Source organism: Hibiscus syriacus, unplaced genomic scaffold (assembly GCF_006381635.1).
Source record: "Hibiscus syriacus cultivar Baekdansim isolate YM2019G1 unplaced genomic scaffold, ASM638163v2 tig00116962_pilon, whole genome shotgun sequence".
Taxonomy (NCBI): Eukaryota; Viridiplantae; Streptophyta; class Magnoliopsida; order Malvales; family Malvaceae; genus Hibiscus; species Hibiscus syriacus.
The window spans coordinates 6,795,798-6,805,374 of record NW_024063488.1 but is presented as its reverse complement, the minus strand read 5'-3'; the positions used below and the strand labels follow the sequence as shown (position 1 = coordinate 6,805,374).

General features: G+C 36.7%; 1 long non-coding RNA gene and 2 pseudogenes across 1 annotated transcript; 2 read left to right on the top strand and 1 right to left on the bottom strand.

Annotated features, from left to right (window-relative positions):
- Positions 1–2,978: 2,978 nt before the first annotated feature.
- Positions 2,979–5,451, top strand: LOC120190141 (annotated as a pseudogene).
- Positions 5,452–6,872: 1,421 nt separating this feature from the next.
- Positions 6,873–7,765, top strand: LOC120190142. The gene is made up of 2 exons (XR_005522596.1): positions 6,873–6,983; positions 7,412–7,765. It is a non-coding gene; the product is annotated as an uncharacterized LOC120190142 (long non-coding RNA).
- A 137-nt stretch (positions 7,766–7,902) lies between these two features.
- On the bottom strand, positions 7,903–9,203 carry LOC120190140 (annotated as a pseudogene).
- Positions 9,204–9,577: the final 374 nt, after the last annotated feature.

Sequence of the window (9,577 nt, the reverse complement as noted above, 5' to 3'; positions counted from 1 at the left end):
CTTGGAGTCGTTTGATCTGAGGTTTGCCTCCATGGAGTCTCAGATTAATGAGTTACAGCGGGAGATGCGTTAATGTATGGACGCTCTCACTCTTGAAGTTCGAGCTCATTATCCTCCTTCTCCCGATCCTCCTATGGAGTGAATTTGTTTCCATGTTATGTTTTCTTGGATTTCAAACTTGTATTAATTTTTGATATTTCTGGATGTTTGTTTTGGATTAATAAGTGTTTGAATTTGTTAGGAGTTGGATGTTTAGATTTTGAACTTATTATATATATATATATATATATATATATATATATATATATATTTGGTTTGATTTTATTATTTTTGAGCTTAATGATTATTAATTTTGCATCATATTAGTTCATTTTGACCAATTATACCATTTCACATTTAATTATGATTATTGTTTACTTGTTTAAATCGATATTTAAATCTTTTTGATTTAACAAAAAGGGGGAGAATATTAGTGTTTAAAAGGGAGAAGTGTTAGTAAGGGGGAGTAATTTTTCAAAATTGATTTCAAATTTTAAAAAATCTTAAAATAACACAATGTTTTGTTATATCAAAAGGGGGAGATTGTTGAAAACATTTTGTGTTTCGATATAACAAATTAAGTTTAAATGAATTTTAAGATTTTACAAAAGATTTTCTAAGTATATTCGATTTAATTAATCGAATATCAAATTGTACTCCAAGTCTTTCAAGTTCAATTCAAACCTTACTAATGTGTAAAATTGTTTTTTTATACTTAAAACCATTTTGAACAATTTCATAAAGTATTGTGTTTTATCAAAGTGATGCACCGATGCACCATCCATGCATCGAGTGCATCGTGCACCATGAATTAAATTGAACATCGAATGCATTTCATGCATCGATACACATACCATGCACCGATGCACTGAGGATTTTATGAAAACATCGAATGCATTTGATGCAACAATGTACCAGTCATACATCGATGCACTCTGGCTATTTTGAAACATCGAATGCACTTGATGCATCGGTGCACTCTTAGTGCATCGATGCACTCTTAGTGCACCGATGCACTAAGGGTCCACAGTCAAAATATTTGAATTTTCACTGATGCACCATGGTATGCATCGATGCACTGACGCTCCCAACTGAATTTATTAATTATTTTCACACTTAAACGTCTATATTAACTCCACTAAGCATCCCCAATGTTCAGAATCTTTGAAGGTGTATTTAAACAAGCTTAGAAGCCATTGATCAACAAAACAACAATCAACAAGAATCAGAGAGAATCAAAGAGAAAACATCAAACCTCAAGTTTGAGCATTTCAATCCTATTTTCATTCAATATTCATTTTGCTTTCAAGAACACTACTTGTCAATTGTATTCATTTTTTAGTGTTCTTTTCTTTGTTCTAGAATTGTGCAAACAATCTCCTTATGAGGATTTCCTTGTAAGTTTGCAAATTTGTAATCTTCTCTTTGAGAAAGAGTGTTCTCAAGAATTGGGGTATATTCTTGAGGGAGCTGTAAGGTTATCTCTTTGGCCTCAAAGGAAAAACCAATTAGTGAATTTGTTGGAAAATCCTTAGTGTGGATAGCTAAGGTAGTGGGCGTAGACATTGATTGAGAAGTCGAACCACTCTAAATCGTTGTGCAATTACTTTCAATTTTTTGCAAAAGCTTCCACCAAAATTTTATAAGCTAAACGTCCATTGCTTTTGTATGCATGTTACAAGTTTCTTTATTCGCGATAGGATATCAACATTAATGGAAGAATCTCGATGAATCATTCGAGTACGATAAAGATTACTTAAGTGGGCATATAACATTGAAATATTTTTGTTAAGTTTGTAAATTTATTTGTATTTGTTTTCTTTCAAAAATAAAGGAGTTCATTTTTTTGTATAACATTTTTTAACTTGAAAATTTTACGGATGTTTACATATTTCATTATATTTCATTCAACGGTTAGTGTCTGGTTCAAACGATCATTACTTTTTTAATATAAAGAGACAAGTTTGAACATACGAATATAATGTGATCATTATGTAACTTTTAATAGTCAGACTTGATAAAACAAAACTCTTAAGACATCATTTTGTAACTTTTAATAGTTGGTGAGACTTTATAAAATAATATCATGTAATTAAGGTCATTTATATATTTAAGCATTTTTTTAATTGACTTGTAAACTAGAAGTATTTTATATAAACAAACATGAAAAATAAGTAAATACACCTTGAATAGATTCGTTTGTATTACTTTGTTATATCTCTTGAGGGAGATTAGTTTGTATTACTTTGTTATATTTGAGTTTATTGTATTACTTGTTATATCTCTTGAGGGAGATTATTTGTATTACTTTGTTATATTTGAGTTTAATGAATCCTAGGGCACTCTTTTCCTCCTTGTGCGGATTAAGGAACTATTTTTAAGTTCCGTTAATCACGAAGGGGGTTTTATTGAAGCCTTCTATCCTATAAAAAAAAGGAATTTGGGGTTAGAATGAAATTAAGGATTGTGTTGCAAGTTTTAAAAGTGGGAGACCTAAATGCAAGCGCCTAAAAAGTTCAGTGACCATATTACAAACGTACTAACGGCAGTGTAACGTCGGGGACCATATTGCAAAAGGAATAAATGTTAGAGGACTTTTACAAAGTTTTAAAAGTTAAGGGACCTAAATAAAAGATATAAAAAAATTTAGTGACCATTACTATACTTTACCCTAAAAATAATTTTGAATATAGTAAAAGTGGAGGATAATTATTTTTTAAGTTGGTCCTAGATTGCGTGTAACCCGTCCCTTTCCTTCTCTTTGCCCCCATAAAATAATTTTGCCGTTAACACAAACCCAAGTTTAATCTCAATCCCCAAACCGTCGTACCTTTGCCTGACACATTTTCAGCTTTCTTCACCCCTCCCCCTTGGTTTACTCAATTCAGAAAAATGCTTCGGTAAAATTAATTAGGTGAAGTGAAGAAGATAGGGACGCAATGTCCAGATCATCATCGGCGTCCACGATGACGAGGTTTCCATCTATCAACCGGAGGACTACAAGCACAGCCCTGTCCATTACTCCGTCGTTTCGGGCGATCATTTTACTTTGACTCGTCTGCTTTCCACTCTACCAAGCTAGCTGATCCTGCTCACATCCACTCCGAATGCGACTCACTGAGTCAGAGCGCATAGCCGATCAGATTTCCGCTGTTATAGACCGGCGTGACGTCCCCTTCCGTGAAACTCCCCTCCACCTCGCAGTCCGCCTAAACGACTCCGTAGCAGCCAGAACTCGCAGCTGCTGGCGCTGACGTGTCGTTCCAGAACGCTGCAGGTTGGAATCCACTCCAGGAAGCTCTCTGTCGTCAGAGCTCTGACATTGCCTTGGTCCTCCTGAAACTCCACCACCGTTCCGCCTGGTGCAAATGGCGCCGCCGTTTACCTCGCGGAATTGCCGTCCTCCGCCGAATGCGACTTCTACATGGAAATCTCATTCCACTTCGAAAGCTCTGTTATTCCTTTCGTCGGGAAAATTGCACCTTCAGATACCTACAAGATCTGGAAACGCGACGGTAACCTCCGAGCCGATACGTCATTGGCCGGATTCGACGGCTTAAAATCCAACGAGCTGATCAAAGCTTTCTATTTCTCGGCGACGGGGATCATCGCCACAACATCCCCAGCGTTTCATTGCTAGTACTAAACCATGACGATCGTAAAATCTTCGACGCATTCGAAAATGCCGGAGTTCCGATGAGTGAATCCGATATTACAGGGTTTTGTTCCCAAACAAGCGTGTACCGACCTGGATGGACGTAACCAGAGCGGAACTCGTAGCGAGAACTAACTGGAGACGCCAAGAGAAGACAGAGAGCGTCGGTGAATGGAAAGCTAAAGTTTTCGAAGTACATAACGTGATTTTCAGCTTCAGGTCACGAAAAGTCGCAAGTTCTGAAAACGACAATGCGGGAAGTGAAAGTATTACCCTTAGAGCTTGACGAAGACGAGACGGTTTTCTGGTTTGTGAAATCCAAATTTCGCTATGCCTGATAGGAGAAGGCACAGTAATTTTGTCAGAGAAGAGAGGGAGTGGATTTCAGTTGGTCGTAGGAGTGTGGATGTTGTTTCCCTTCTTCAGCTCCGCCTCCTAGTAGATCGGTGACTTTTCCGATGATAAAGCCGTGCCACCTCCGCAAACGAAGGAGAAAGAATATGTGAAGTTTACGGCCGTCCGTTTGGTTAACGGAACAGTTCCCATTGAAGACAGAAGAGTTATTACCGTTACTTGACATTTTGGCTAACAAGGTGAAAGCTGTTCGAAGGATGAGAGAGCTGTTGACAACCAAATTCCCGCCGGGAACATTTCCGTCAAAGTAAGTATAATAGTTTTTTATTTTAATAATTTTTGTTGTTTTTACAAATTAGGGGGCCCACGTATGTCTTTCTGTCTCTAGAGGGTGTCTCTTTTGTGTCTTTTTGCGTTGGTCAAGCAAGCAAGGGCCTGGCCTCTGCTGTAGCACCATTTCTATAGGACACAAAAGCGTGTTTTAAGTTCTGTGCCGTGCTTTTGCTTTTGCTTTGCTTTGCTTGTCTATCTGGTCGGAACGCCGACTTCTTCGGCGGTGCGCTTTTAGATCCAACGTGATTTCCCTATATAAGGGACCACCACATCCGCGGTTTCTTTTTCTCCACAGACAACAAGGCTTGCTTCGTGAGGCCTTTTTTAAAAATCTTTTTCCTGGTTAGATCATGTTACCATCGTTTGGACGGACCATGAATGATGACGTGTCAGGATCACGGATGTTCAGGCGGGACCTATATATAGGTGTAGTTCAACCGTTTAAACTGTCTAATCTCCGTTTTAGAATAGGGAGATCTTTTTCACTTTTTGACTTGAGTGATTTTCGGACAAGGTGAATCGTAGTAGTTTTTTTATTGGTTTCGCACTCTGTGTAAAAAAACATGATGAATTATTTGTTTGGCGTGGGGCAGCTTGCACTTCCGGTCGTCCCAACAGTAAGAGTGGTGATAACCTTCACAAAATTTGTTGAACTCCAATCAACTGATCAATTCTACACTCCGCTCTCAAGTCCTAGACTTTTTTCCCATGTGGAGGCAGAGGCCAAGCGGTGGAGGGCCCAAAATCAGATAATAACCCTGATCCAATGTCTTCTTCATCGTGGTCGTCCACAGCATGGTTAAGGCGAAGCAACAGTCGATCGTTGTCCGTGAGCAAACATCGGCAGCAGCACGTGTTCTTCTTCAACGGCACAACCTGCAGATCCTTTTGCTATTCCTAGTGGTTATACTTGGACAAGTGTTGATGACAAGTCTGGTAAATTGAAGAAATCAAAGTCTACCAGGAAATCAAAAGTGAGATGTATGACACATTAATTGGTAAATGAATTGCGCCATGCTAGTTTGGTTGGTTTCAACTTGCAATTTTAGTTTTGCTTGGATGATAAAGAAGAAATCATATTTTGATGTTTATTTATCTTCAAGAGATCCATCTGAACCCTTTCTCTTACTAATTCTGATCCAAGTTTAACCTTTTCCCTGTCGATAAGATTTTAACAAAGAACTATTTTGAAAAGTGTAAGATAGGTAAACATAACTATAAGAAATGCAGAATTCCAATGTATATATATTTGTGGAATCGCCACGCCTTGCTTTATGCATGATGGGGCATCCATCAACAACTAGAAAGAAAACCAATGGAAAAGCAGCATTTAATAATCCAACCCCAAAGCAACTGCTTCTTTTTTTCTAATGATTGTGGCATCAACAGTCAGCAATTCATGGCAATTGGATGCAACAAAGTCATCGAGCACTTAGCCGGGCAGATGATCAATGGAGTTAGCTGCCAAACCAGGATATTTTACCTAAATCATTTCTACTCTTGAAAACGGCCCTATACCAATCTTGAAATCTTTCAACATACACCAGTCAGTGTCAACAACTACTAGTTTCAATTGTTATTCAAATATAGAACTACGGTGTTCAATTGTGGTGTTTAGGGGATGTTAAAGGGAAAGGCCTCACCTGCAATGATCAAACCATGACTAATGATTAATATTGATAAATGATCTTCTGTGCAATCAATTAAATTCTTCACAAAATTTGAAAAGAATACATTACTCGTCTCGAGCCATTATGATGGATTCAATTGTAGGATTTAAGAATTTATAGAACTTGATAACCTCGATCCTCCAAGTGCCTCATCTCTCTCCAATTTGATCCTCAATGTTTCTAAACCCCGTAATTGAACCTGCACACAACAACTCGATGCCTAAGGTTAGTATTGATAAGTATATTGCGATCTATGAATCGTACTCTCTTCAATCAAGATATTTTCAAATATTTTTAAGGGTGAAAATAAAATAAATTGCGGGATCAAATAACCATAAACATTTAAAATATAATACATTTTAATTGTAAAGTTTCAAATTAAATCATAATTAAAAAAATATCGTAACAAATATATGAAAGGGATCAAATATTGATAAAATTTCTTTTCTTACTTGTCACTTTATGCTACCATTATATATATTTTTTCCTTTTTCCCAGAAAAAAAAAGCACCGTCCCAACACTTCATTGCCTACACACTCTTTTTAGATGCCATTCTTAGTTAAAATAAACATATAACATGGGATTCAAAAAAAAAGGATACAAATGTTAATATAAATATCATATCTCAAGATAATTGCATGAATCAACAAAGAAGATTTGACATCAATATTTAATCATCAACGTGCATTATTAGTAATTTTTAGAAAAAAAGAAACAGGAATGAAGATGCTCCAAGGAGTTTGCTTCAGATGATGGGAACAAGTGATTTGGCAAGTCCTTTAAAAAAAATAAAGGGACAAAGCCATCCCTAGTTCCTTTCTCTCTTGCGTTTTTAAAGGTTCTTGAGCAGAAATCCCATTATTGTTCATCTGCTGCTGTTATCAATTTGTTCTCACGCACAGCAACCATTGTTAATCATCACCAGCACCAGGTGCGTACTAATCTCTGCTTTACTTATTGCTTTTTATCATTTCTGCTGTTCATAACAAATACACAAGTTTAAGTCTCATTTCTTCTACATACTTCCTTCTTAGCTTTCATAGGAGTATATAGTCTCCTAACCTACTTCTGCAATTCCTCGTTTTGATCCTATTTATATATATACTGTTCTTAAACTCTTATTATTTTTTTCGTATCGAAGTATGATATCATATATGATACAATAAGCGTAATATACACGAAAAGAGAAATAAGCTTTTGAAACAATGATTTATAGTACTCCCAAAAAAGGATCTATGTTTCAATCATTGATTTGGCTGGAAATGGTTTCATATTTTTCTTCTGATTTGTTGCAATTAAATCAAGGTTATGATCATTGGGTATTGGTTTCACAAACTTGTTTTTGCTCTGATATAAAAGAATAACAAGAATCTATGGCGAGTGAGGCACCAAGCTGGGCTGATCAATGGGCCGGAGGATTTGGTGCCATGGAAGATGAGGACGCCACAGCTAAGAAAGAACGACACCAAGAAACCCAAAGGGAAAGGTGGCTTTAAAACAGCGGCTTTGAAGGGAGCCAACAGCTTCAAGCTTGGCGTTTCCAAGGGCATAACATGGATAAAGAGTAAATGCCAGAAAAAGCTCCTCCAAATGAAAATTAGAAAAAATTGCAACTGCCAAGGCTTTGAGTTTTGATCTATTCCTCAATTCATTTGAGGGACTTATATTCTCCAATTTAATGGCAGCCTTAAAGCATAAAAAATAGTTTCATTGAGTACCTTTAATGGCCTACCCAACAATCACTATGGAAAATGACTGGATAACGTTCATGGGATGAAAGAATAATATCAAAAATGACTTCCAAACATTTAGAACTTTCATATAATTCATGAATCATACTTGAAACTAGTGTATTGGGTGGGGTACCACTGCGAATTTACACCTTCCTTTTAGATATTTACATAGATTGATAGCATTATGCTTGAAGTAAAGAGGAACCAAATGTGTTCTCTCCACTGTAAGTCATATAAAGAAACCATCTTCATCCTTGTTTTCCTCATAAATTGCAGACATCAAGGCAGCTGTACCCAAATCAAAAATAATTATCATAAAGCCTCTGCGATAGGTTAATAACACTTGAAGATAATATATCACACCAGTAGGAGGAGGGTGTTGTTCACAAAGACAAATATAGCTTTTTCGGCACTAAGCTTAATCCTTTTACGGACAACATAGACAAATTGTCCGACAGTCAAATCAGCAGGAACGAGATACCTAAGCCACAATCAAAAAGAATTTTAGAAAAAAGGACATAAAAAGGTTATCAGGGCAAGCTTGGAAAATAATAGACTGAATAACTCGAATGGCAAAGAATTGATGTTTCCATGTATCAATTCACTTTAGAAGCACAGCAAGTATTAGAATAATAGCTACCGGAAAACACAAACAACAAAGACAAAGACAACTTTAATCGGGGCAAGTGCAACTAACTCTTTTTATCAATATCAGGAACGTCGCTCTTTCCAGCCTTCTCAACAATAATCTGCATGGTTTCCCATAAGCAAGATGAACTTTAAAAGAACAATGCAGGATAAAATAATGTTCAAAAGGAAATATGGTAACTGAAATATTCTTACGGGAATTCTGTCAGGATATTTCGCCCTGATGCGAGCAACTTCATCCATCCTCTTTTCTGAAAATTAGGGAATTTAGAAATACCAACATTTTGCAACCAGATATCATTACAAAATGACAGGAAAACAACATAGAAATGCAAAACGAGAAGATATAGCAGAACATGGAATAGATTACGGACAAATATAAGCATCTGTGTAGCCATCAACAGAAAACTTGCAGTCTAGCTCTTTCAATATAGTACCCTTTAAGATAAGTTGAAACGAAGAAACATATCAACGGTTTAACAAAGAGATGACGTCAATTGAACCAGGGTTTAATAAACAAATTAAGTCTAAACAATGAAGAAACAAATCAGATATTTAATCCCCAAAAAATAAAAACACAGAAACCCAAATTGATTTTAACACAACAAAGATTCAACAGCAATTTTCAACGAAAAATGAAGAGACAGAGATCAGGAAAAAAGAAGAAGGAATCAACGAAACCAACCCAATGGATGGTCAAGCTTGAAGAAACTTTTCGCCATTGCAAGACTCGGCCTGATTAGCCACTGCAAATTTCAAACATCGACATATCAACACAAATAATTTTTTCTAAGTTGAGAGAATAAAAAGAGATAACATATCATAATAAAACCGTCCAAAAATAACAATAGAAGAAAATGAAACCTCACAAGGAGGAGGGTTTGAGAAATTGTCGTTTTTTTCAAAAAAATTACCAGTAATCGATATATTTATTGATCTAACACATTAAATTATTTCTTGATCTAACACCCGTAGCAGTAAAGCGCGCTCCTGTCCCGTGCTATATGTTGATTTGGCGCTACGTAGGGTATTCGCACCCCCTGTACCGCGTTATACACTGACATGACGTACATGTGGGTATAGTACGCCCCCTGATCCGCGCTATACGTGACGTAGGGGTATAGCGCCGCCCCTGCTCAGCGCT